Here is a 26,807-nt window from a genome sequence, read left to right on the forward strand (position 1 = left end):
CTTGGATCTTCTCCTCTGAGCATAGGACCAGAAGCCCCTTTGAGAACAGCTGATAACCCGGAGGTCAGTGGGAAGTCTCTGCTATGAAACATTAGAGGGCAGTGAGGGAGAAAAGCAGAAGCAGTGGGGATTCCCTATCTTTGTCCCAGACTCTGAGGCAGCCTTTGAGAGGACTTGGCTCGCCAATCTCGGAGCCCCTGCCCCCAGCAGAGAGAGTGGTGAGCATGGGAAGCCACGAGCAGAGCCGAGCAGAGCCCAGGGCAGTGTCAACTTCTCTATTTTGGTCCTAACCACAGATCACTGCCCCCTACTAGGGAAACAAGTTGCCACCAGATAAACTGGAAAAAACTGCTGGCTTCCCTGAGACCAAAAGTGCAGCTACATAAATATACGATATATTGAGCGCAGCTGATAATATGTACAAGAGCTGAGTACAGAGGCACCAGGAGGGAAGACCAGAAACCCTGTCATCTCTGTGGGGCTCTTGAAAGGTTAGAGCTCAAAAATACCTACCCTGCCCCCTGTTCCCTCTCCACAACAGAACCCACAGTACAAGTCACTTTTATTAGCAGCTCTGAGATACTCAGAAGCAATCCAGAGAAGAAAGTAGACCCATTGTTTCACTTGAAATTGCACTGCAATTTTGCAGCTAAAGATACCCTTTGGGGCCGCACTTGAGAGTCCCTCATTCTGGAGGGCTGGTCTAAACTGTGCCCCTGTTAGTCGGACACCTCCACCCCCACACAAGCCTGATGACCTTCCACAGCAGTGCAGGGCAGCTCAGGGCTGAGAGTCTGGGTGGACTTGAATGGGTTGGGTATTTTTCTCTCTATACCCTGTTCAAACCAAATGTCCTGTTCTCTGAAGTTTCCATAGTATGAACACATGAATAGAGCACAGAGCGTCTAAAAGTTTTGTCACCAGCCACTTCTATAGCTTTGGTGATTAATAGAGGCAATTAAATTAAAATCTCCCGTGCAGAATGCAGAACACTGGACACTAAGAGGCTGACTCATTTTTCCCCCCACATATTAGAAAGAGGGGAACAGTGCTTGAGTACCTAGTAGGTATTAGGCTGCTAGTATTTTAATTCAAAGACCTTCACCATAAATGTATGAAGCAAAGGTGCAATCAACCTGTGCCTCTCTGGAGAGGGACTGTCCCATCTGACAGCATTCAAACAATTTGAATTTTTCTCAAACTTCTGTTGGCCAAGCAAAACTTATCTACTGGCTAGATCCTACCTGCAGGTCTTGATTATACAGACTAGCTCCTACACCCAGACAAACAAGACATTATTTCTAAAGGGCAAGGTCAAAATTTAAATCACCATCTCCCTGCTCATGGTACAGTTCATTTCACCAGATCATGTTGCTGTGACCATGTGCACTGCACATAGAAAATGGGGTGCGTGCACCAAGAAGGAGCAAGCTAATGCCTGCAACAAGGTCCCTGTCATTCTCCATTGCTGAGTTTTAATTCGGCCTTTATTCTGAGCTTGCTCCATAATCACCCGTGCCCGACTCAGCCTTCTGGTATCACTCTTTATCCATTGGAAAATAGTAGGGATCTCCTCAGGCAAGGTGACTGCCTGAATGGCTTCAACAATCTCAAGCAAAATGTTCAAGATAGTATGTTTAATTCAAAACCACTTGAAATTCATGAAACACTTGAAAAATGTAAAAATCTGTATGTACGTCTTCTTGTTTCTTTACCAAGTTTCTGCCAGATCCCAAAGTGAACTGCTAGGTCTACAACTAGGACAAGAAGCAAATGGCATAGTCAAGCACTGAGATGAAGCTGCCAGGAACACAAGAGGCACATATCTGCTGGCCTCTGGGTCACCTTTACCCAAACCCCAGTTCACCATGCCCAGAAAAGTGTATTTCCCCTTCCCTCTGCCATCCCCCTGTGACTGAGTCTCGGTCTAGAGATCTTTAGTTCAGTGAAGGGTGTCACCTTCCACCAGCTGCACAAGCTGGACACCTGCAAGATATTCCCAACTCCCCCTCCCCTTGCTCCCTGCCACCCTTACCACCATAGCCACCACCTGTCAGTTCTAACCCCTATGCACCTCTCGAATCAGTGCCTTTCTTTCATATGCTACTGCCTTTCATCAGCCCTCTCCCAAGTGTCCCCGAATTACTACAATAGTCTCACTTCCAATCCTTCCTCCATGCAATCCCCATAGTGACCTTCTACAGTGCAAAAGTGGCCTTGCTGATTCTCTTACTGGGAGATCTCCAAGGCCTCACCACTGCCTGCCAGAGAAAACCCTTAGCCAGACAGAGGTCCTGGCCCAGCCTCCACCTCTGTGTGCAATTTCTCAGCCCCCTTCCCACCTCTGCCTTGAACTACCGCAGGCACACTGAGGGCTGTAGGCTTCCACCTCCCAGGCTTGTCCATGCTGCTTCCTTTCACCCTTCAAAACACCTTTCAAAGCTCCATTTGATGCCCCCTCACCCAGAAAACCTTTTCCATGTCCTGCCTTTCATACCTGGACAGATGCCCTCTTACATACTCCCAGGATACCCTCTGCATGCATAAACCTCACTTCTTACCACATTGTGTTGAAATTATTTGTTAACATGTGTGCTGTGGCCACACCAAGCTGTGAGCATCCTAATGGCAGAAACCAGTTCTTTCACCTTCAATACAACCAAACTCTTGCACAATGCCTAGCATGTAGTAGGCACTCAATAAATATTGATTGAATTGGCTAACTGATCAATCAATTTGTTGGTTAAATATTCCTTAATATCACACTTCCCTCTCTAACTAAAATACATTAACATATATGAATGGAGAAGAGTGAAATAGTCATGGAGGGACATCATGACCCCTTTCCTCTCTCCACAGTCCCCACTTAACCTGTTACTGCCAGGACCATACTCCCCTTCTGACCCAGGCCTCTGGACTCCTGCACTAAGCGTCTGCCCCATGGTTCCCTGCTCTCCACATGCTTTCTTCTTTCTGGTCCTCTGCAAGTTGCTTTGATGACTTACAGCTCTTCACCAGATCGGCAAACACATGGAAGCTGGTCAAGATATAATGGCGAGAGATCTAAGCTGAGACTTCATTTTCTCTTTCTGGATTTTATCTGACCTTGCCTGTAAATGGAATCTTTCTTCTGATGCTCCCTGGCCCTTTCATATGCATGGCCATATTCATCCTCACCTCCTGGGCTTCAGGTCCAAACAGCAAGGGCTTATTCCAGTTTTAAAGAAAGAAATTGAGGCCTAGCCCAGAGAGGGAACTCACTGAAAGATATTCCTCAGAGCCAGGATTAGGTGCTGGGTCTCCCTATTCCCTGGCCAGCACATAATACTTCTTCAATTGCTCTGAAAATGAAAACCTTAGGATTATTTTGCAGGAGAAAAAAATAGGCCTTGAGAAGCTGTAGCCACATTTCCGACAAGCTCCATTCGGAGGGCACCATAACTTACATAAATGATTTCCTATTACACCGCAATTGTCACTGCAACATGACAGTCTTGCAGCCTCCTTGAAGTGTTCTCTTTGTTGTTTTTCTGTACAGATCCCCCAGAAAGAAGAATCAAATATGGTTCGAGCAGAAAAACAAACTGCATCACACCCGCAGACCCAGATTCCCCTTGGCCTGTGGCTCCTCCTGAGAAGAACCAAAGAGAAGGCAGTGAATGAGCCCCCTGGGCCTGAGCCCTCTCCCACCTGCCCTGCTCCCAGAGCTCTGCTGTGTCCTGCAAATAGGATTCCTTTCTGTAAAAAATGAAAGCCACCAGTTTATGAAGAAGAAATGAAGTGGCAATTTCCCAGCATGGCTGGGAATCAATACAAGCTGCTGTCAGGGTTTTCCTTTCAAAGGGTGACTGCCACACTTCTCCAAAGTCAAGCGTGACAGAGCTCCAGTGCTTGACTTACAACTGCTTCATCATAACAAGATATTTTTAATCTAAAACTCAGCGCAGTTGGGTTCGAACTCAGCTGGGACTTGATTTACTGCTAATTCATTTCTCCAATTCCTATGATTCTAAACTCAGTCATCAAACAGTTTAATGCTGATAGAATCACCAGTGCGATGCTTTATGAATGGGCATCAAGGGAATTTTGTTAGTAAGTGTGTGTTAGCAACTGTTATTCACTTTGGAAAGGAACACGGTGCTTGGGCGAAACACCCATAACTGGGCATGGCTGAGGCCCCATAATTGGGCATATGGGTTATCGGCCCGTGTTCCCAGGTGATCCAAACATGAATACCCGCACCGCCCCCAGCTCACACACACACACACACACACACCATTGCCTACGTAAGATGATTCCTGCATGGTGAAATGCTTCCCGTGGGAAATGCCTACCTTCGCTCTCTGGTCACTACCCAATGGTGGAAACCATGGATTTACAGGCTAATTAGAATCCTTCAGCCTCTCTACTGGGAGAGCAAAGTTTCTTCTCTGAGGGAAAATGTGTTTCACCCATCTAAAATGTAGGGAACTGTGTCTTAATAACTTAAGCCTTCTTTGTTAATTCAGAACATTCATCTCTGCCAGTTATACTGAAGCCTCTTATTCGATAAGTGTAGCTGAAAAAAATATATTGAGAAGGTGAATGTCATCACTCACATATTTCGCAAACATCCATCTTGATCTATTACGTGCAACCAAAAAGTGCTACTTGTTGGAAACATTTCCACAAACCTGTCAGAGCTGCAATCACACTCCTTGAAATGGTCCCTCTAGAAAACATATACCTGAAGGCACCACGGTTGCCAACATCTTATAACAATTCACAGCCATTTCTGGGGTTCTTGAAAGCAAATAACAAGGACAAGAAGGAGGCAGCTTCCCTAAAAGCTGAACCTCATACGTCCCTATTGAAAGAATCCAGTAGATTTGTTCTGTTTTTTTCTCCTCCAAACAAAACTCAACCCTAAAAGCTACCAATCAAAAGCCTGCATCTCCCAAAATGCTTCCTCTCGAGCACTCCTTCCAGGAGATGCCCACAGGGTTAAACACACCCCACACAAAGGGATCTCACCACCCAATAAGCTGAACAATGGTTGGCTAATAATAAACAGGTTTCTGTACAGTAGGACTTCTAGGCCTTTAGTGTGCATCTTGCATCTCCAAGAGGAGGACACAGTTAGACCTACTTGGTCACACATGCTTTTTCCATGGAGGGACTAGGCCTTGGAATGCTCTGGGCATGGCAGCTTGGCCATCCCTCCCATCTACCACCATCCAAACCCATAGCAAGTTTCACACTGAAAGCAGCCATTCAATCCCAATCCCAGGCACAGGGATGTGAATAGACCACTGCCCCCCACCTGCCGCCAAGCAGCAGCCACCTGGGACATTCTCAGGGTCAGCCTGAGCTCAGCTTGGTTCATGGCAATCCTCTGAAATAGCCCCAGGCCTTGATGTGGTTCCAACCCTTCCCCTGTTGGAAGGCAGGCACCTGCCCTAGCAGCCGGTTCACAGCTTTCTGATTTTGTCCTTTATAGACCCTTTGTCTCTACCTTCTCTGGCTCCATTTATTCATGCTATTTACTCAGCAAATATTTATTGATTGCTTCCAGTATCATAGGCCCTAGGTTGGGCACCAAGTGTACAAGAGAACTAAGAAATGATCCCTCTTATCTAAAGACATAAGGAAACAAATAATTTCAATGTTATTGTCATCATCACTACTGCCAGCAGCAACTTCTTTACCATTATTAAAAAGTATAAATTAAGTTCTCAATTACACAAGAGACTGCTTCAAGCAGGGGCTGGTGCTGACCCTCTGGGAGCCGGAAGTCTCAGGCAGACATGCTAATGCTGACACATGTCTCCAAGTCAGTGAGTTGCTCACATCAATCAGCAGCTAAGAGCACATACATTTAGGGGAGAAAGACTGGGTCCATATCTGATGGCAAAGAGAGCAGGGAAAGGAGTCACAACACAGAGAGACCAGCAGTCCTTTGCCCCACCTGACCTTAGAGGGGCTTCAAAGCACAGAGTTGTAAAAAAAGAAAAGGGCAGGGGGATGGGGACTGACTAGAGGCAATGCCTTTTGGGAAATATTATTTACAGAAGTGTCCCCTGTTGCTTTACATGTCCATGATAACGACATTTCTTCAAACTAGGAGAGAGGCAGAGGTCATCTGCATCTGTCCCTAGTTTCTAAGTGGCCATACCCTCAGCCATCACAAACAGAAAATGCTTGAGATATTTGTACACCACCACGTGGAAGGCACTCCTTTGGTAAACAAGCCCTAAAAGTTAGGAAAGCATCTTGAAACCTAAGTGAAACCCAGTCTTCTTGCGGTTTCTACTCAGAGTTTAGGTAACCCATAGTGTGGCCATGAATTTGGGGGCTGAATGCCTTACTGGAGTAGCCTGCCTTGGCCTGCTATCGGACTCTGTTCTGGAGGACCGTATTTGCTTTATTTGGAACCCATTGTCCCAGACTTCCAACTAATGCACCTGCCCAGATCTGTCCAGCTCCACATGTCACCCCACTCCCACCCTCAGTTCCCGGCTTCAGCCACTCGCCCTGCTTCCTGCCACAGTGGCCTCAGTGATGCTTCCCACTATTCCTCTGGCCCTAAAGTTCTGGAAGCCTTTCTTCCTGCTGGGAGAAGGCCAGTCTCCTGCAGGTGTAATGCCGTCTGGCCCACCGTGGAGGGAGGCCACGGAGGCCCCAGCCCATGGGCCTGACCACAGAGGTTCTGTGCTGACCTCACATGGCAGCCCCAAGTGAGGGGGGGGTTCCTGCCTCCCAGGGTGACTGGTGCCCAGGGAGCTGCAGCACATAGAAAGGACCCTGCAGACAGGTGCTGGCTGGGCCTGCCCTCCAGCCTCTCCCAGGCCATGTTTCTGCCGGGCTTCTCTAGACCCACCCTGGGCCCCTCGGCCAGTAGCTGGGTCTCCTGGGGAAGCTGTGGCTGGCTTGGTGATACATTCTTTGTCTCTCCTCCTCCCTCGCCCCTTCTCCCTTTTTCCTTCACTGTTGCTGCCCTGGGACTCCACCCTTCAACAACACGCTGCCACATCCGCTTTTGCCACAGGCCCTCCTTTCTAAGGAGCCCAGGCCAGGACTGGTGGCGAGGGGCAGACAGGCTACACGTGCAAGGCTCTGGACACCCGCATAGCTTTCACCAGAGCAGGACCTTCTTGTATCTATTGTATGCATTAGAATGCCATTTAAAATTGCATTTGAATAAAGAATTCCACTGCATACATAGTAAGATATTTTTTAAATCACTGGTCTAAACCAACCCCCTCATTTTATCAATGATAATACTGAAATATAAGGTGATTTTCCCCAAAACTTCTTAGCTGATAAGTAACAGAGCTGGGATTGTCTACATTTATTTGTCTCAAAAATCAAGCTTTTCCCACAATACCAGTGCTTTTTAACCAGAAGAATATACCAGAATCATCTAGGAACCTGAGAAAACATGCATCTGCCTGGACCTCTCTCCTGCCTGAGAACCTCCTGCTGCTTTGGAAGGACAGGGGCAAACATTGAGCCTGGAGTTGTACTGTCGGCCCATCTGGCAAAATTCTGCTTGAAATCCTAGTATCTACGTAATCACCAGAACCCAGGACTTTGTGTGTGTAGCATAAAAGCTCCATTGAAATTTTTATTATCTAATCCACCCCTTTATTTATAGTTCAGAGTAGACAAATGAAACTGCTTGTCTTAGGCCAGCATTTCTCAGCGGATTCCTAGAGCCACTACTTAGTGTATCTACCTTTTGTGGTTCAAAATCCATGTTAGTGCTTTTAAAGGCTCTGAGACGTCCTGCAACAAGGAACCTCTTCAGCTTTGCTTTACACTCTGGGTTTTTCAAACTTCTTTGGCATGGAAATTTCTTGTGTGTGTAACACCTGTTTACTCCCAGAGAATATGCTTTGAGAAATTCTGCTCTATTTTTGGTTTATCTTCAAAAAGGTCTGGGGTGGAGAGGAAGAACATGAACTCTACCTCCACAAGGTTAGCTGACATTCCCTGTAGGCTGACTCTAGGACACATCCTGATGCCGGCTGCCCTTCTTCAGGAGGGAAATGATCAGCCAGCTGTGCTTTGCTAACTCTCTGTCCTCTTGGCCTCGGGGCCAAAGCAAGAAATGGTTTGCCTGCGTTCTAGTTCTAGACCCCACCACTGCCAAAAGGGAAACTGAGCTAGGCACAAATGAGACAAGTTCAATGAGTAAGTCAGATATGGAGCAGGTCTGAGTGAAGACCAGGAATATTTGAAATGTATAGCTTTCCTTCCCTATGGTTCCAGGGACCTCTTCCTTCACTGCCCCTCTCCTCACACTTCCTAATGAAAACACCCCTTCCCCTAAGACCTCAAGAATTGATTCAGCTAGTCCACGTTCTGTGCATTGACTGCGGAGACGATATCCTCTTAGCTAGTGATCTGTTTTGTGTTGGAGTGACAAAACATTCCAAATCCAATTTGCTGTTGCGAATCCTAGTTCATGGAGAAGACACCATGGAAAGGGAGCGGGTAGCCAAGCTTAGCTGGCAAAGAGAAGCTGCGTAAGAGCTCACACACACCTGCCGGTGTCTCAGTAGGACTCCACCTCCAAGACTTTCAGCCACTCCTACCGTTGCCCTGGAGGGGAGCTGATGAAATGCCAAGTGTGCCCATCTAGCCATCTCACGTTTGGCAGGATTCACTCACCTTGCAGTGTGAATAATAAAGTATAGAGTAAAATGTTGTTTTAGGAGGAAAAAAACAAACAACCCCAAAAGCATCCCCGTGCCTGTTCCCTAAAATGTTCAGGCCAGACAGACCAAGTCGGGCAGCAGAGGCCTGGCTTCAGGATGGGACAGCCCCCAGCCAGGTCCACAGGCTCCACCACGGCCCCACAGCCCACATCTCAGAACCTGGATGTGCTTCTTAACTAAGTGCTGCACTTACACTAAGGGCTGCAGGGCGACTTTCCCACACACAGCCCATGTCTACCAACTTCTAGTGAACCTTGGCTTCAACGACTACATGGAGCTGGCACCCAGGTGGACTGGCATCCACAAGCAAAGATTACTTCTCTGCCTCTGGCTTCCAAAATCTGGGACCCTGGGTCTAATGAATGAGCAAATGAACAAGAACTGAGCACCTACTGTGAGCATTCTTTCCCAAGATTGAAGAGACCATTCATCAAGCAGCACCCAGGAGCCAGGGGCACCCCACCTTAGGTCCTACACCCTCAAACCAGGAATCACCAATCCCTACGTCACAGGATGATTAGAAGGATTAAATGACAGGATGTTGTGTCCACCATGCCGGCAAATCCGAAGCAGGTAGGAGGGAGAAGCAGGTTCCTATCAGCGCAGGACTCAGGGCCTCGCACAATCAGAGCAGGCGGCTACTGCACTTGCTCACTCCTCCTGAGTTCCCTTCCGGAGGAAATGGAAATCTCCAAATGAGGCAAGAGGAACTGAGCACTCTGCCAAAACGATCCAGGCACCTTCACCGCTCACCAGCAGTCAAGAATACAACTCAGCCCCATTGATGAATGGGGACATCAAGGCTCAAAGAATAAGTAGATTCACCTGGGGTCACAGAGGTCATCCAAGGGAGAATCCAGATATTCTAAACTTCCCCCAGCACACTCTCTACAAAGCTCCCAAGGCAGTGGTGACCTGCTCCTTGCAGATATTCTGAGGAGGCAGATGGCATGGTGAAAGGGGAGAGAGGTCAGTTTGCTTAGGGACGAAACTGGGCTCTGCGGCCTACCAGCTGTGTGATCTTGGACAAAGTCCTTACCCTCCTCCTGCATGTCAGTTTTCTCCCTGAGGAAACGGGAATAGTAACAGTAACCATCACAGTAACTTCTGTAGTAACTGTCAACAGTTAATTCCTCACACCTGGGTTGTTATGAGAGGAAATAGGCCAACCTGTGCAAACTACTTAAATGATGCCTCATCGAAGTAAGTGCTAAATATTAGTCACCACCACCATCATTAATTATTATTCCTTTCCATTCCATTACTTTCCCAAGGACAAATGCTAATGTCTACAAAGCCTCCTCCCCGGGGAGGCTGGTGCCACATGATCAGAAGGATAGGGTCTGGGGCTCACAGAGACTCCCATGCGGACTCAGGAAGCTTTTTGTCCAAGCTGCTACATACCAAGCAGGGAAGCAGCCTCCTCCTTCTGGAACAAGGCCTCTGCTCTGGGAATTAGGACCTCCTGCCTGCCTTCGCTTTTAAGATCCATCTCCTACCACTTAGCAGCAGGGCCCCCCTCCGTCTCCTTGCTGACTCCACCTTCCAGCCACAACTGGAATGCTACAGCCTGGGCAGAGAGGAGGAGAGAAGGAAGCGGAAGTCCCCACGGAAGAGATCAGGTGGGAGTCCAGGGTAGGGAGCTCGCAGCTTCTATGAAGTGCAGCTTCTATGAAATAGCGTCCACAGGGCTCTGCATGGACCAAGCACTGTTCAATAGAACCTACAGGGCAATTACCCTAATCATGTGCATCTCCCAAACAGCCGTTTGATTTATTAGCACAACGTCTTTTTGAAACGCCGCTCTTAAATATAAATAACACTTTATCATCCAGCTGTCGTTAAATTCATGTTATATTGATTTCTTGGAGTGCCACAAATTTGAAGGCGAATGGGCTGGTGGATGTGCACACAAAGCCAAGAGGTGGATCAGCAGGTGGGAGGAGGGTAGGGCAGAAGGAAGGGGGCGTGCAAGGGAAGGAGAAAGGGGGAGGCAAGGGAGGGAGGTGAGCCCTGTTCCACTGCCTCAGGGTCTGAACCAGCTTCGCATCAACCAGCGCTGGACACAAGTAAGAAGAAAGCAGAGCCTAAAAAAGAAGGCACATCTGTTGCACAGGCTAATCACAGCCTAACTCACAGGACCAGTTTTCTGCGTAGCTGCTGCCCTATCACGGCCCATCGCTGAGCTACTCCAACAGGTTTCCAGGTGGCATTGTCTGTGTAGTGCCTTCACTGGATAAGGATGGGGAGAAATGGCTAAGAAATGCCCCCTAGCTGGCTAGAAGGAAAGAGATTGGCTGTGATGCCTTTGCATCAAAGCCTAGCGATAACTAGGAACTAAGAGCAGTTAATCCCCCTCCCCCTCGGCTCTCTTCCCATTTCAGGACTGCTGCCTCCCTAGAAAGTCCGCATTTAATTCCCAGCAACCCTCATTGTGATTAAAAGGATCAGGAGGCCAAGTATAGGCAGACTCCCTTACAGATTTCCGGTCTGCCGTGAGCCACACAGCAGGCGATGGAGAGGTGCAGAGAAGGAGAAAGGAAACAAGTTGGTGGCCTCGGATTCCTCCGGAAACGTTTGCAGAGCATCGACTGGCATCCAGGATGAAGTCCTGGGAGGACAGAGGTGAGCTGGCAAGTGAGTACTGGATTGGGCAAGAAAGAACAGTGCTGGTGGACAACCCACGCCTTGTGCTCCCGAAGAGCCGCCTAGAGAACAGCCTAGCGGCAGCAAGGATCTCCCGAAAGACGCATCCACGTTTGGGGTTTTCTAGCGCAACTCCCTTCTGAATGAGAAGACCCCAGAGTACTTAAAAGGAAGGCCACAGAGGGGTGGTAGAGAGGGAGAGTGACAACGTGACGTGCTCCAGGGCTAGGCAAGGGAGCCAAGAAAAAATTAGATGATGCACACCCAGCTTTACACAAATGTTAATTAATGCCTGCTTTGTCCTAGAAACCAAATTGGAACCTAACACTAAGTGCAGAAAGTGTGGGGATTTTTTGAACCCATGTTTAGAAATGTTTAGCTCAAAGCCAGCATAATGACTGCTCACTTTGCATTAACATGATGGATCCGCTGCTGCAAACATATGAGAAAGGAAAGGGGGTAGAGAGGGAAGCAGAGAAAGAAGCAGAGGTCTATGTGGAAGACACACAGACATTTCAGGAAGCTCTGCACTCCATCCTTTTGCCCCTTCAAGGTCCTGTAGGAGAATGTTTACCTGGGAGCCAACTTCACTATTTCTGTTGGAACCCATACACCACTCTGCACACGTGGGACCTCCCTGTCCGTGCACTCCAAGGGCATGCATGTGGACATGTTCCGGAAGACAGAGGTGGGTCCCACTGTCACACGCCGCAGGAGCGACCATGCACAGCTAGGCTCTTTGAGAATGAAGGTGTAAATCTGGGGGTGATGTGTACACATCCCCACTATTCTTAAGAAGAAAATGTCTCTAGGTTCTCCTCATTCTGAGAGCTTTGCTTTATTCCATCTCCCCTGTCCAGTCGCAGGGCAGCTCACACAGCACACAGCAGGAGTGCAGTCTCTCTCCCGGGGAGTCTGCTTCTCTCCTCCCCAGCCTAAACAGAGGCCTTTGAAGAAGCTGAAAAAAGTTTAAAATGGCAGAGATGGGGGTGCGGAGAGAACCCTTTTCTTCAGCGCCCATCTTTAGGATTTACAGAATCAACAAATCCTGTACCCAGCTCTGAGGCCCCCTTGTTCAAAAGAATGTTGACTCCTTTCCTCTAATGTTCTGGAAGACTCCCAAGATATTTTTCCCACTGGTGGGTTTGTAGGACACTCTGAACACATGATCTTGTGTAAAGAGTACAAGCTTATCCCATCTCTTGCCTGGTTGCCCAACAAATTATCCCAAAAGGGACAGCTATAGAAACATAGGACCAGCTATATTTATATTCAACTCCAAAATAAGGTTTTAGATGGATCTCATATTCTTCTCCATGCAACAACTGAGCCATGAATGGATTGCTCTTTGACCCCCAAATGGCAACTGCAATAAAAGCGCCAACCACCTCCTTCCTACCTCTTCCAGAAAAAGTTGGAGAATGAGCAGCCTGTGAAACTCCAGCCAGGGAGAAAAGGAAAGGAAAAGATTTGGGGGAATAAGACCTTGAACCACAGGCTTCTGGAGAGTGATTCTCCACTGTCAGGACAAGCCTGGTTCTAGGGGACACTGGCAGACCCAAGAATGCTTCGCCTCCGTTATAGGGTGGGCACTGCTGAGGTGGGCATGAGCGTGAGGCCCTTCTTCCCTTCCTGCACTGTACCCTGCTCACTCCCCCTTCTAGTTGTATTTCTCAGACACCTCAAAAAGCATGTGACAGGTGTTAGCGGGAGGCCTAGGGAAAGCAGCCCCATGCTTCCCAGCACAGAGCAGAGGGAAGGTGAGGGAGGTGAAGGAGAGGCCCTAGTCCTGTGTCCCTAAGCCCAGTTGGCTTGCTCCAGCCCCAGAGACCAGAGATGTGAAGAGACCACACCTTTTATGGAGGATGTGACCCCCATATATCCTCCCTAGACAAGCAATACACCCAAAGCGATGCTTAAGCCCCTTCCTGCCTGAAATCCCAGCGCATTCCCGGGGAAGCAGTGCCACGCTTGAGAAAGGCGTTCGTGCTGCCTCTTACTGGGGAAACGCAGTGTCTGTTCCACATGCACCGCCCTACAGAACTGCAGCCCATCCGCCTCTGTGGCCTCCTCCCAGAACGATGGGCCACCACGCTCACCAAATATCTGTCGGTCTGTCTCCTGTTAAAATCCCAGGGTGTCCAAAGGCCACGGAGCAGAGGTGACACTGGGAGGGTCTCCCAAGACCTCCCATTACTTATCCTGTTTTAAAAACCAGCTAGGGATGCCAGGCGCTGGGAACTGAAAAATCGCTCCCCCAGCCTACCCGGCTGGGAGGGAGAGGAGGTAATACACAGGATCCCACCCCGAAAGTCCTGGGTAAGAGAAGTCTGAGTCCAGGAGCGTCAGCGGAGGAAAAAACAAGGGAAATACCTGTTCGGGCCGCCGCACCTTCGCGGGTGTCCAGGTAGGACGTTGGCAGGTGAGTGTGCGGGGCGTGTGCCTGTGTGTATTTGTGTGTGTGCGCGTGTGTGTGTGTGCGTGCGTGCAGCGGGCTGGCTGCAGGGCAGCCGAGGACTCCCGGACCCGCCGGGTATCTCCGCCCGCGCTGCCCTCGCCTGCCCGCCAACCGCCGACTCCTTACCTGGAAGCGCCGATTTGCCTCCTTCAGCCGGAGCGCCGCATTGACACTGCGGATGGTGCCTGTGCCGCTGCCTCTCGCCCTCCTCTGAACGTGTGCGTGTGCGCGCGTGTGGCTGCCTCCTCCAGCCCCAGCCCCGAACGCAAATACTCCACCGAGGCACAGGCAACCCGGGAGGAGGCAAGGAAAACCGAGAGCGAAATCAGAGGCTGCGGGGCTTGACAGCTCTTCTTGCAGCGTCCAAGGTGGGCAGAATGTCCAGCAAAACGGTCGGAAAATACGAATCGATTCCAAGCACCCCTTTCCTCCGCCCAGCCCCGGAGCTGGAGCGGCGGCCGCTCTCGGGGGCTGCGGTGGCGACGCGGGGCTGCCCCCCTTCGTCCACACCCCCGCGGGCTGAATGTCCTTGATGCCAAGCGGGCACGGCGGCGTCACTCCGCGCCGCCCATGCTCGCCGGGTCGGGCCGCTGCCCGGACGCGGCGAGTGCGCGGGTGACCCGCCGGGGAGCGCTCTCGGCGCCTCTGCGCGCCTCCCTGGGCAGCGGCGGCCGCCCCCCGGCAGCCCGCGGCCGGAGGCGCCGCTGCTGCCCGCGCCCCTGCCGGGGGACTGGCCGGGCAGCGCCGAGGGGCCGGGGCTGGGGGGCCGCGGGAGCCGCGGGCTGCTCCCCGGGGAGGCGCGGGGTTGCAGCGGTGGCGGCGGCGGCAGAGAGCGTGGCCGCGGGCCGAGTCCGGCCTGCAGGGCGCGCCCCCGGCCCCCCGGGCGGGCTGCTCGCAAAGTTTGCAGGGGGCAGGGAGCGGGGCCGCCTCTGGCTCGGCCGCCGCCGGAGCTCCCGGGCTGCCTGCTGCCGCCGCGGCTCGCTGCTGCTGTGCATTGAAGCCCGGCCAAGCGCTGCAAAAACTCCAGCTGCCTGGCGCTCCCTGGGTCCTCCTCTCCTCCCCCCCCCCCCCCGCCCTCCCTGCTTCCCTCCCTCCCTCCGTCGCCTCGCCTCCTCCCCTCCCCGCCGCCCGCCGCCGCTCCCTCTCTGGCTCGCGCTCGCTGGCTCGGAGCTCGCGGCTGACATCTAGTCCGACCGAAAGCGGCCGGCAGAGGGGGCCGGGGGCTCCTTCCCCGCCCTCGGCGCCCGCCGCCGCCCGCCTCTCCTGCGCTCCCCCGCACCGACGTTTGCGGACGCCCCCCGCTGTCCCTTGGCCCGCACCGAGCGACCCTGCCAGCGGCGATGTGGGGCAGAGAGGGGCGCAGACACGCACACGGCGACATGGGCGCAGGGCGCGCACTCGGAATGAGGCACAGCCTCCTGGGAAGGTGGGGATGTGGGCGCCGACGCTCGGAGGCACCTTCGGGGGTTCAGAACTGACCCGGGCGCAGGCGCTCATTCCTCAGCAGAGCCCTGCCCCAGCACCCCACCAACGCGCCCCCGCGGCACCCACGGACGTTCCGGCCGGACTTGTCTGGCTATGTTTCCATTAGGAGGCTGACCTGGCTCCTTTCTCCTCAGAAACCCTACTTCCTAGACCACAGCAAAATAGACAAAACAGACTGTCCACCTCGGGGCAGTTTCTGACGTCCAGAGAAAGAAATCACGGAGGAAACGTGCCTGGACGGGAGACGGGCAGCACTGCTCCTAAAACCTCTGCCTGGATCTTCCTAGGAGCGTGCCCCGCCCCCAAAAGAAGCCTGCGGATTCCCACACTTACGTACCCCACTCCATGAATGTCCCTTCATTCCCACCCTACCGCATCCCAGGGAGGTGACACCATCAGTTGCACCCACTAAGGACCTCCCTGCATGGTGACAATCGAGGATGACCCCTTCAGGAGCCGGAGTTTTGGCTTCTTCCCTCCCCACTCATCTTCAGCTTTGCTGTTTCCCACAGCCAGCAACTTCCTGCCCGTTACTGTCCCTCCCATCAGAACAACATCTCAGAATCTTCCCATTAGGTGAAAATGATTGACAACAGCATAAATCCCTCCACCTTCCTGTAGGGGTTATATTTTCACAGAAGTCAGAGTTGTAAACCAGGGAGTCTTTGAAACCAGCTGTGAGCTGACCAGCTATACAAGCCCAGGGAGGGGCGGGGTGGGGGGCAGCCCGCCGAAGGTCAGGCAGTGCCCACCTGGATGGGGCCTCCTTATTGCAGCTTTGCTCTAATGAGGTGGATGCTTCAGTGAGAGGGAGACGGGCCAAGCCAGCGTGAGGAGGAGACCAGACGTTGGCTGTTTGGTTAAAGGGTATTCCAGGAGACAGAGTGGAGCCGTTTAGCCTCTGGTTGTCTGCTGAGCATTGCATAGCCCAGAGAGTAGCAAAGAGTTATCTTATTAGCTTGCCGTTAATACATCCACCGGCTCCTCTTGTCTCAGAAACCCTGGATCCCAGACTCTAGATAAGGCACACATTATCAGGTTAGATTCGGAAGTCCAGAGAAACACATAACAAAATAACTCCTACTGCTGCTTTGTGGGTCTCCATCGGGGCTGAGGAAGTCCAGGCACAAATGTCTCTCTAGGCAGCACTGAGGCACCCAGAATATGAAATTTGAGGTGGCTATCATGCTCAGGCTTCTGTAAGGCTGTCCTCACCTTGGTCCCGGCCTGCTTCAAGGTACTTTCTCTAAAATTGCTGGCTGAGACCAACACAGGCTTTTTCCAGAGGTGACAGTGCAGATCACCCCATGGAAAACCCTTATGGGTTACTTAAGGAATATGGTTCAATAAAAGTGTGTATTGGGCGGGTGGGAATCCATTCCAATGTCTGTTTGCCACTTGGCTTTCAGGGTATGCCATAAAAATGCTGAAAGGGAGGGGAGGTGAGAAAACAGCTCTGCTTCCAATCCCAGTCATCTAGCATGTATTTTTAACACAACTTGAGTGTTCCCCCTTGTAGCCCGTGTGTGCACATGCATCCATGTGCTTGTGTGCATATTGCTGGTGAGCCCCAGGTTCATCTTCTGATGGATGGATGGGAGTCCAAGACCTTTTTTCTTTCAGAGGTGGCAAATAAAATGTATTTATTATTCTTTATCTCCTGCCTAGAGTGTGGTGTCATTTATTTTCATTCAGAGAAATGAATGCCATGTGGTGCCTGAAGAGTAATAACAGAGCCAAGTGGCAGGAAAGAAGTGAGGCAAAAAGCTGGCGCAGCAATGGGTAGGTGAGAGGCCCCTGCCCAGGCTGCCGTCATTAAGGGGGCCACATGGCCCCTGGCTGTTCCCTCCTTCCCCTTCCATTTAGCGACAAGGGTGAAAGGTGTGCTGAAGGGGCAGTTACAAGTCGTCATAAGGAAGAGCAGAAAGGGTCACATTGGCAGCAGCGTGGAACTTGATTTTTTGTTGTTGTTAAATCATGATGGCCCTTGGATTTTCTCTCTCAAAGCTGGAGAACGGGATGGGGTGGGGTGAGTAATTCTAGACTGGGAGCTGGAAGACCTGGGACCTAGTCCTGGCTCTGCCACCCACCAGCTCTATTGTTTGGGGGGAATCTCACCTTCTCCATGACACACTGTCTTCTCATCTGGCCCACTTGCCCCTTAGAGATAGTAGCATTCAAAAGAGAAGTCATCTATTCATGATGCACTTGGAAACACTGAGGTTAAGTGCAGTAAACTTACGTTATTCTAGAGGAATTAGCATTGCTTTTCAGAAGAAGGTAACTTTTTAAAAGGCACAGTAAGTACAATGAGGGTTGGAGGGCTCTGGCTCTGGGTCATCCTGGCCCTTCTCTCTGACCAGATGCATTGGCGAAAGCAGCTCTACAATGGTTCAAAACGGGTTTCTGCATGAGTTACAAACCCTTCTCGCTCTCACACCTCCCTACTGCCGCCTTCTAATGGGGGAGCAGGAGAGACCCTAGCTTTCTCCTGCTGACCTCAGGTCTGTAAGTCACCCATTCTGTCCCAGGCTTCTGGGGAAACTGGGGAGTCGCTCTCTGGCGTGTGACCCCAAAAGGGAGAAGCTAAATGGCACATTGCTTCATAAAGTCTTATTTTCTAAGGAAGTTGTTTTTCGTGGGAATTTGGTTGTGGTTTTTTGAGGGGTTTGAGGAGAAAAGTATTGGCTCATCCTTCACAGCTGAATAAAAGGGCCAGATTTAATAGGAGAAAAGAGAAGAAATCCTGAAATTTTCCTTCACTTAGCTACCACTGTTTTATTAGGCTAGAAACAGAACAGCTATTTAAGTTGATAAAAGCCAGATTTGCTTGTTAAATAAATCACCAGAGCCTGGTGGTGCTACAGAGAAATTTTTCCCGCAAGAGCTGGCCGAGGGGAGGTGGGGGGGATGGGTTTTCTGCAGCGCACGGTGAGCTGCTTGAAAACCCACAGGCAGTCCCCCGGCTTCAAAACCTAAGTCGTGGCGCCACCTGCAGGACAGTAGAAGCACCAACACTATCCCAGCTCCGCAGAGACTGGGAGGGAAGAGAGCCTTCCGCAGTGACACCGCGCGGGCTGCGGGAGCAGCATTGCACACAGTAGGAAAGGCCCCAACTTCCTCCTGGCCCCTGCGTGTGTCACCGGATGCCCACAGTAGGCCCCAGCAGCCTTCAATCTGTATCCTCCTTGAAAGCTGGCACTTCACCATATCAATGGCTGCTCTCAAGATTGAAACAAATTTATTCTTCGCTCTGTTTCCTAAGGGGTTAAGCAAGCCTCTAACCCAGACTCTGGGTTTTCCAGACTCTGGGCCACAGACCAGTAAAAAAAGAGAGAGAAATCACTGCCCTTGGAGAAGCATAGGAGAGGGGAATCCCTGTATCCTAACTGTAGCTTGAATTTGGTGGCCAGGAATTGTTAGCAGGTTTCTCTAGCCTGTGGGTGCTAACAGGGACACAGCCATACTAACATCTGAATCTCAACTCCAGCCTTCTGCTCCACAGACTTGACCTCTATGGACAAGCCCCTCCCTGTCTCCTTCTATTATGTCAGAGAACTTAGATGGTGTCTGTGCTTAGGAACAAGTCTGATCATGTTATTCTCCACAGGTCTCCTCACTGAAGTCCACTTCCACGAAGTCATCTGACGGAAGGACATCTCTTCATCACCTCCACCCGCCTGTCCTGCCGGCCATGGCCAGCCCTGCTGCTCTGCTGTGGCTTCCCAGGCACACCAGGGGCTGGCGCCATGGTGGGGAGGGTGCCCCCACCCATTCACATATTATGTGGCTTTTGGTCACCTGGGTCCTGAAGCAGATCCCCAGCCTCCTTCATCCACCACCCCTTCTCCAGAATTCCTCCTTGTCTTTTTTGACTCCAGGAACCAGAAGTTGGAGGACGCAGTGTCACTACAGGGACGGGGATGGGGAGAGAGGGAGAGGATGACCTCACTCCTCTGGCCAAACACAGCACCGTCCCAGCTCTGGCCAATTCTGTATCTTGCTACAATAAGAAAATGCAAACAATTCAGTGTGGCACTCTTTGGGGGTTCATCCCAGGAGGCATAAGGCCCTGCAGGATGCCTCAATTTTAAGAACTAGAAACAGTTCACGGCTCCCGCTTGAAGACTCCATCTTGCCTCTGCCCAATTCACTCACCAAGTGGCCTGAGTTTCTTAGCCCCTTGCAGTACAAAACACAAAACACATAAATGCCTCAAGCTGTTTTCCCTGTAATGAAGATGGGGTTGTGCTGATGGGTTGAACACTCTTGTCCGATAGCACATATTTCCAAGATGACTGACACGTAGTCTGAGTATAATCTTCTAAGTGACTCTGACAGCCAGTCTCCAAAATGGCCCTAACGATCCTTGCCAACTGGTACTCAGGCTCTCATGCAGTCCCCTCCCGAGCTGAATCAGCACTGACTTAGGTGACCAGGATGAGGTTGCTGCAGAACTGGACAATGTGTAACTTCCGAGGGAAGGTCATAAAAGACATCACAGCTTCCAGCACCGTCTCTGGGATCACTCGCTCTGGGAGAAGCCAGCCCCCAAGCACTGCGGCCCCTCAAGCAGCCTTGCGGACAGGAGCTTTCCCACCCACAGACAGCACATATGGCCGTCCTATGAGTGAGCCACCTGGAGGCAGACCCTCTCGCCCCAGGCAAGTCTTCAGCTGATGCCAGCCAGCTTTGGGTCTTCCACCTGAGGCCCCACACATCATGGGACGAGATGTTCTTGGAGGTGATTTCTCATGCAGCAATAAGTAACTAGTACAGTGACTTACAAAGAGGGAATCACTCCCCTGACCTTGATCTCATTAGCCTCTTACTCTTCATATTTGAGCCCACTTGGCTTTAGATTAAGAAGGATAGAGGGGGACATGCTTGGTGCATGATATTGACCATATGGGGCAGTGTCCCTTCAGAGTTCCTGGGTCAAGTGTCTTAGTGCATCTCAGTATGTTAAATAAAAATAAGAAAACCAAGCCAGCAGGCTGGAATCATCAACATGCAGAATGCCTGAGTCCAGCACTCCCTTGAAGTAGGGTGTAGACAGTCCAGCGTTAGCCTGAGACATCTGCTGCTGCAGTGCAAAGTGGAGCTGGAGCCGGTCCCTTTAACAAGCTGTCCAGCACCCCCGCCTTCGGGGGACCTTGTGGAGGCCAGATAGAGTGGACTCCAGTGTGGGTACCAGTTTCCATCATGCTAAAAAGAAGACCTGATCGTGACACTCTCCACACTGCAGGGCAGGAGGGAGGTCCCAGGACTTCCTTGCTGATAGAAGGCCCAGCAAGAAGAGACTGGGAACAAGAAGCCAATAGTGCGGTTTCCCTGCACACGGCGCCCCATAAGGACTCCCTCCCAGCACTTTCTCCCGGACTTTGAGGCATCTCCTCAGCCCTCAGCCCCTTCTGGAGGACTAAGCAATGCCTAAGGGTCGTCAGTGGGGCCAAGACATGCTTGAGGGGTGGGAAGAAAGGAGGAGGGAGAACAGAACCAGCAAGGAAGAATAAGAAGGGAGAGGGGCGCCTGCACCCTGTTAGCCTAGAAGGAGAGCACTGGGTGATGCAGCAGGGAGCACCTGGGACGGCGCCTAGGCCCAGGGTGACCTCTTCCCTCCTGAACACCTCCCTCCGGAACTCTGCCACCTGGCCTCATTCTCCTTCCTTGGTTTTTAAAGGGCGTCTGATGACTGCAGGCTTTGCAAATGCTGGGTGTCCCTTACGGGGTCCCTTCCCAGCCCCAAGGCCATAGTGGTGTGTCATAGCTTCAGAGCTGGGGAGAGCAATCGTGCACATCTCCCCCCAACTTTGCATTAAGTGCCACCCTGCCAATAGCTGGAAAGCAGGCAAATATTTACACCATGGGAATTAGCACACTCTACAAACCAGGGCGTTTAGGTTTGTGGAGAGCCAGTTATTAAACATTTCCCAACACACCACTGAGCAGAGCCTGCAACAGGCCAACACAAAGTAGATCAGCCCAGTTCAGGCCGCTCAGGTGCTCAGCTGACTGGTCATTGGCACCAGAAAACACACCACCACCGTCAGGCCAACTGAGTGTCACTAGAGCCAGAGTAGGAGCTCCCTTCTGCCCACACCCAAGCTCTAGATGAGAGGAAAATGTTAATGCATACCCTTTCTACTAGCTGTTTTTCCCAAGTCCTGTTTTTAAGGAGCCTTGACTCATATTTTTAACACTAGAATAAGGAAGGGAAGTGATTTCCTTTCTGTGCTAAGCAAACTGAGGCAAGGGACATGAAAGTGACATATCTTAGATTAAATAGGAATCTGAAATATAAACCTGTTAACACCCGTCATTTACTCCTTCCATTTCAAAGTAAGATCAATACCCTGGGTTTGGCAGCAATTCTATTTTCATTTCCTCAAATGAAATTCTATTTTCATTTCATTCTTCAATTCATTACAATTTTCTCAAAAATTCTATTTTCATTTCCTATTTTAGGAGTCTAAAGGACTTAGCAGTCCTTGAAAATTATGGTACATCCATGCAACAGAATACAGTGTAGATGTTGAACAAATGAGGTAAGTCTCTGTAATCTATGCTCTGGGGAAAAAAGTGTAAATATGTACAGTATACAGAACAGTTTAACTATATATTTGCATATTTTTGAGTATACAGAATAGGGCATACATATCTATATAGGCTTTACATACATAGGACTGTTTGGAAATATTACCAAATATAAAATACATACCAACAGAAACCTCACCATGGAAGCCAGGGTGATGTATTTTGTATTGTTCTATTGCATATATTTTGTACTTTTTGATATTTTACCATGTGCAAGTACTACCCTCCCCATTTTTAAAAAAAGCTAGTTAAAAAGGAACAAAAAAATACTGCTGCTAAAAGCATCCTCCTTACGCCGCTAGTCCTCTACACTCTCTCTTCTCAATCCAGCCAACCACTCCTCCACCCCATCTGTATCATATTCAAGCTTCCCTTGTTCTACTTTCCAACTATCAGCTCCATCTTTCTCTTCTTTTGTGGGCTGCTGTGAGGTCACCCAGCAGCCTGTCTGCCTGGCGTGATGGGGTAAACATTCCAGAGAATGAGCCCTCATCTCTCATTTCCTAAAGACAGACCATGTCTTCCTTGGCCTAAAGACTCCTGCTTGGCACTAACTGAATAGAGGGAGATTCAGAACTTCCCTCCCACGCTAACACAAGTAACTGTAGATCAAATCGAAGGCAATATTCTCCTACAGTAGGATCAGTAAACTCACGGAAACTAACACCTAGAGATGGTACATGCTAAAAAATATGATGACGCTGTGCATCACTTAGGTATTAACAAGTAAAAGCACCATACTGAGTTATTAACCTGATCAGGCACTACGTAGGGGGAGGTGAATAAAGACTGGGAACAGGCAAATGTTATTCCAGTTTTGCAAAAGGTGGGAGTGATGTAAGTTCTGAAAAAAACAAACAAATGAGCTTGGCCTACACATTGATTACTGGTTCAATAAAAGGTGGATATATATATATATGATTATTTAGAAAGTGATACAGTGATCACTAGGAATAAGCCTTGGATCTTGAAGAACAAACCCTGCCAGGCTGCTCTTATTCCCTAACTCAACAAGGTGGTGAGGCTTTTAGATCGCCAAAATGTTAGAGAGAATACCTGAGTTGCATCAAGTCATTTGAACGACTCTTTAATAAAATCCTCATAGAATGTGGGGCAATGTGGGCTGAATGGATTAGCTGAGTGACTGGCTAAACCCCAAAGACCTTCACTACATCAGGGTAGCCTGGAGGAAAGTTTTCTTGGGATCTGTGTCAGAGTTCTCTCCTCAAACTAATTCTGTTCAACAGATTTACTAATAACTTGGGTGAAAATGGAGGAGACATGGCCATCCAATTTGTTTACGACTGCAACAAGAGAGAAATATTAAATATAAATATTCTTGTTTCTAAGGAGACAGAAACCTTTGTTTAATATTGGGTATTTTTGGTGTTAATAAGGCATTTTGGTGTTGACTTGGGGCACCATGCTGAGGAATGAAACATGTGAGAGAAGCTTAACTGATCAACATTTGAAAATATACAAAGCTGCCCAAAACACAAAAAAGAATATGGTAAGGGGGAGAAAAAAATGGGGTAGCAGCCTGGAAGGGAAGGGAGTGAGGGTGAGAGCAACCAGGTGGGAGGCAGGCTATGAGGATGAGGGACCCTGAGGCATACGCATCAGTTACAAAAAGAGGGGTTTTTAGGAAGCCTTTCAGAATGCATGATGTAATGCCTTCTTTTGATGCCTCCTCAAGAGAATGTCAGTATACAACTTTGTAGTTTTTCAATGCTTTGAAAGGGTTGATTTCACATTGATTTTAGATATATCATCAAGTTATGATGGATTTGAGGGCAGAATCAACAAGACCCTGTTTTATTCAGGTTATAAATGTATGATCAAAACTTAGCAACATAGAATATATATTTGTATTCAAAGGCAAGTTCATGTGATGAAATTATGGGAAAGTTTTAACAAAATGAAGAATAATATGGATACAATCAAGGTCCTATATATGGGTATAGAAAACAACTTTGCAAATATAGGAGCAGGGACATGAGATCACAGTCCCAAAGGAAGTAGTGATAATCCTGCTCTACTTTGAGATAGTTAAACTATACCTAGTTTATTGTACACAGTTCCAGGCCCTGCACGTAAGATAAATTTAGCTACATTCAAAAGAGAGTGGTCAAGCCCAAAAGAGATTTAAAACCTTGTTATATTTGGAACAATCAAAGGAATTGGTGACATTCAGCTTCAAGAAAGTAAGACTGAAGGGAATATGACAGCTTCAAATATTTGAAGGGCTTCTAAGAGGGAAAGTTGCTTCTTTAGCTCTGTATAACTTCACGACATCAAGGTAAGATCAATGAATAGAATTTATCTTATGTAGAGATATTTTGGCCACTATAAAGAATGTATTGCTAATAGAGCTCTCTAAAGGCAGAATCAGTTTCCTTGGGTGATGGTGAGTTTTCCACTACTCGGTGTGTTCGGGCAGAAACTGGATGATGCTTAGATGAAGACTGGAGATTGCATGAAGCGACTGCTGACACCTCCAAGGGCCTAAGGTTTTAGTTATTTTGTGTTTGTTGTATCCAAAGTGCTTTGCCTCAGTAAACACTCATTGGGTTGATCTGGAATATTTGGGGGTAATGCCTAGAGAAGATAACCAACATCCAACTCAAGACTATCAGTCAAGAGTGAAATCAAAGATGAAGTCAGAGATATAGCCAAGTCAAAGAGAGGGATGAAGGGAATGAGTAGACACAGAACTAAATTAAACCCTGCCTCTTCTCTCTATGTATAGTACCCCCTCATTCACCAGGTAGAAATACCATCCTGTGCCCATTGCAGGCCTGCATGGAACCACTTTCCTTACCATTTGTCTACTGGAGGCTCAGATAATACAGGCTTCTGAATTTTCATTTTTTAATTTGGTTTTCAAATTTGTCCCCATTTCTCCCCTGGAGTCCTCAGTCTTTCTTTTTGGGTGCCCAGATTGTTCTTGTTTTTCTTACCGCTAGGCAGATGCTCCCTACCCCAGAGGGGTTCCTTTCCATCCTCTATCCCTATCCCTTCAGTCTCAGAAGATTTCTACAGCTTCTAAGGGCCTAAAAACCCATGCAGGGATCCTGTTGTCTCAGCAAGATTGCAGGTAATGGGCTTGATGTCAACATGTGTCATCTGTCCCACAGACGGTAAACTTGGGGGCTGCAAAGACTTTTGTGCTTCATCTACCTACACTGTGGCTATCCAACCAACTATAAATGATGACCGCTCTTTCATCCCCTTGTTTGTCTTAAATGCCCTGCACAATGGCATTCTCAGCTCTCCCCTGGGGGAGAGGATTCCACCATCAAATGCACCTCTCTGTGAAAGAATGTGTCTGCTTCCTAAGCGGCTCCAAGTTCCAGTCTACATGTCCCTTTGCCATTCCTAGTCATGCTTCCTCCCCTATCACAGTCAGGATTGTTGACATCCTCCTCATTTTCTTCAGCAAATAAAATTAAAGCATCCCATCTCCTCCTCTCCAGAGATTTCCTCAATCCTTTTAAGGCATGATCATGAGTTCCCCTCCTGATTCTTCATGCTTATTCAAGCATAACAACTACAGGGAGAGAGAATACTTAAGAAACAAAGACTGAAGTGATAATGAAGGCAACAGTGATAGAGACATCTTCCAAAAGTCAAATCAGATATCACAGATTTTCATGGGACTATAAAGATGTTTTTTTCTTAGTTTCATTGTAATTGCCGAGTGAAATATGCCAAGTGGATACTTTGTGTAATTCATATTGTGGTTAGGATCCTCCATGCAAAAAACATTTATGGGGTGCCTACCATATGTCTGTGCTGAAGATCAAAGCTGTTTCAGGCAGTCGCTACTCTTATGGGTTTTCAGGTGAATGGGGGACAAAACAGTCAACAAATAAGGGCAGTAATATATTATCAAGGCTAAGATATAAGTATCCGCTAGGTATTGTGAGATTGTAGGGAGAGAGTGCCATTCAATTTAGAAAGCTAGTCTTCTTGACTCTGATCGTAACACCATATTCAAACTCTATACATTTTTTTATTAAAAGTCTCTGCTGTTACAATTTTTTAAATAAGGTTTATCTCAATGAGAAATAATAACATTAATATCTGCTCTTCTAAGTTTGGATTTTAAATTATAGAAAGCTGGTGATGGTACAATATTTACACAGCACCTGCATAGAGTTGCTGATTGCTTTACTTTTAGTAGCCCTGTTTCATTAATACTGAAATAGTCCCCTGGGGAACGAAACCAAGGGCTCAGATCAGCAGGTACCTCATACCATTTCATTCTTTCTTTTTTTGTTTTATATTTTTAATTTTAAAGATCTTATTGGCTTTATTCAGTGATTTATGAATCAGGCAGCATCCAATCTAATGGGTAGAAGGAAGCTTTCCATTCATTCTTTTTTTTTTTTTTTATTCATTTGTTGTGTGAATATATTCTGCGGTCCTGCTCTGTGTCAGCCTCTAGGTGCTGAGGATAAAGTGGAGCTCAGGACAGACTAGGTCCCTGCTCTCGTGCAGTGTTCACTGCGGATGGGGGGAACTGAATGAGTTGAGTGAATGAAAAAGATAATTTCAGGTAGTAGTTAGTTCTATGCATAAAATTAGAATACGGTGTTTTGAGGGATGGAGGTTCACAGGTTAGGAAAGGCTTTTCTGAAGTGGTAACATCTGAGGTGAGGCTTGAAGGACAAAAGAGAGGGAGCCAGGTAAAGATGCAGGGAGGGGAAGCAGCCAGTATAAGGGCCCTGAGGTGGGACGTAGAGGAAGAATAATGCTTGCTTCCAAAGAATGCAAGCTTTGGAACCATGAAGGGGCCAGTGTGGGCAGAACCATGCAAGTGAAAGAAATGGAACAAGCCATTTTAAACAGACAAACACACACACTGTAATACAATTGGAAAGATAAAACAGGAAAGGGTTAGGGAAATTATGCAT

At 48.9% G+C, this 26,807-nt stretch overlaps 1 protein-coding gene across 2 annotated transcripts in view; it reads right to left on the reverse strand.

Moving 5' to 3' along the window:
- PLXNA4 (plexin A4) overlaps positions 1 to 14,888 on the reverse strand; it is a 441,960-nt gene extending 427,072 nt beyond the window's left edge. Inside the window, exon 1 of one of the 2 annotated variants that reach the window (XM_057504773.1) lies at positions 13,933 to 14,882. The gene's annotated coding sequence lies outside the window, so the exon portion shown is untranslated. Of the gene's footprint in view, positions 1 to 13,932 lie in introns of both variants that reach the window. The other variant, XM_036905591.2, reaches the window with a different exon arrangement.
- Positions 14,889 to 26,807: the final 11,919 nt, after the last annotated feature.

The sequence above is a fragment of the Manis pentadactyla genome, chromosome 7, assembly GCF_030020395.1.
Source record: "Manis pentadactyla isolate mManPen7 chromosome 7, mManPen7.hap1, whole genome shotgun sequence".
In the NCBI taxonomy this organism is placed as follows: Eukaryota; Metazoa; Chordata; class Mammalia; order Pholidota; family Manidae; genus Manis; species Manis pentadactyla.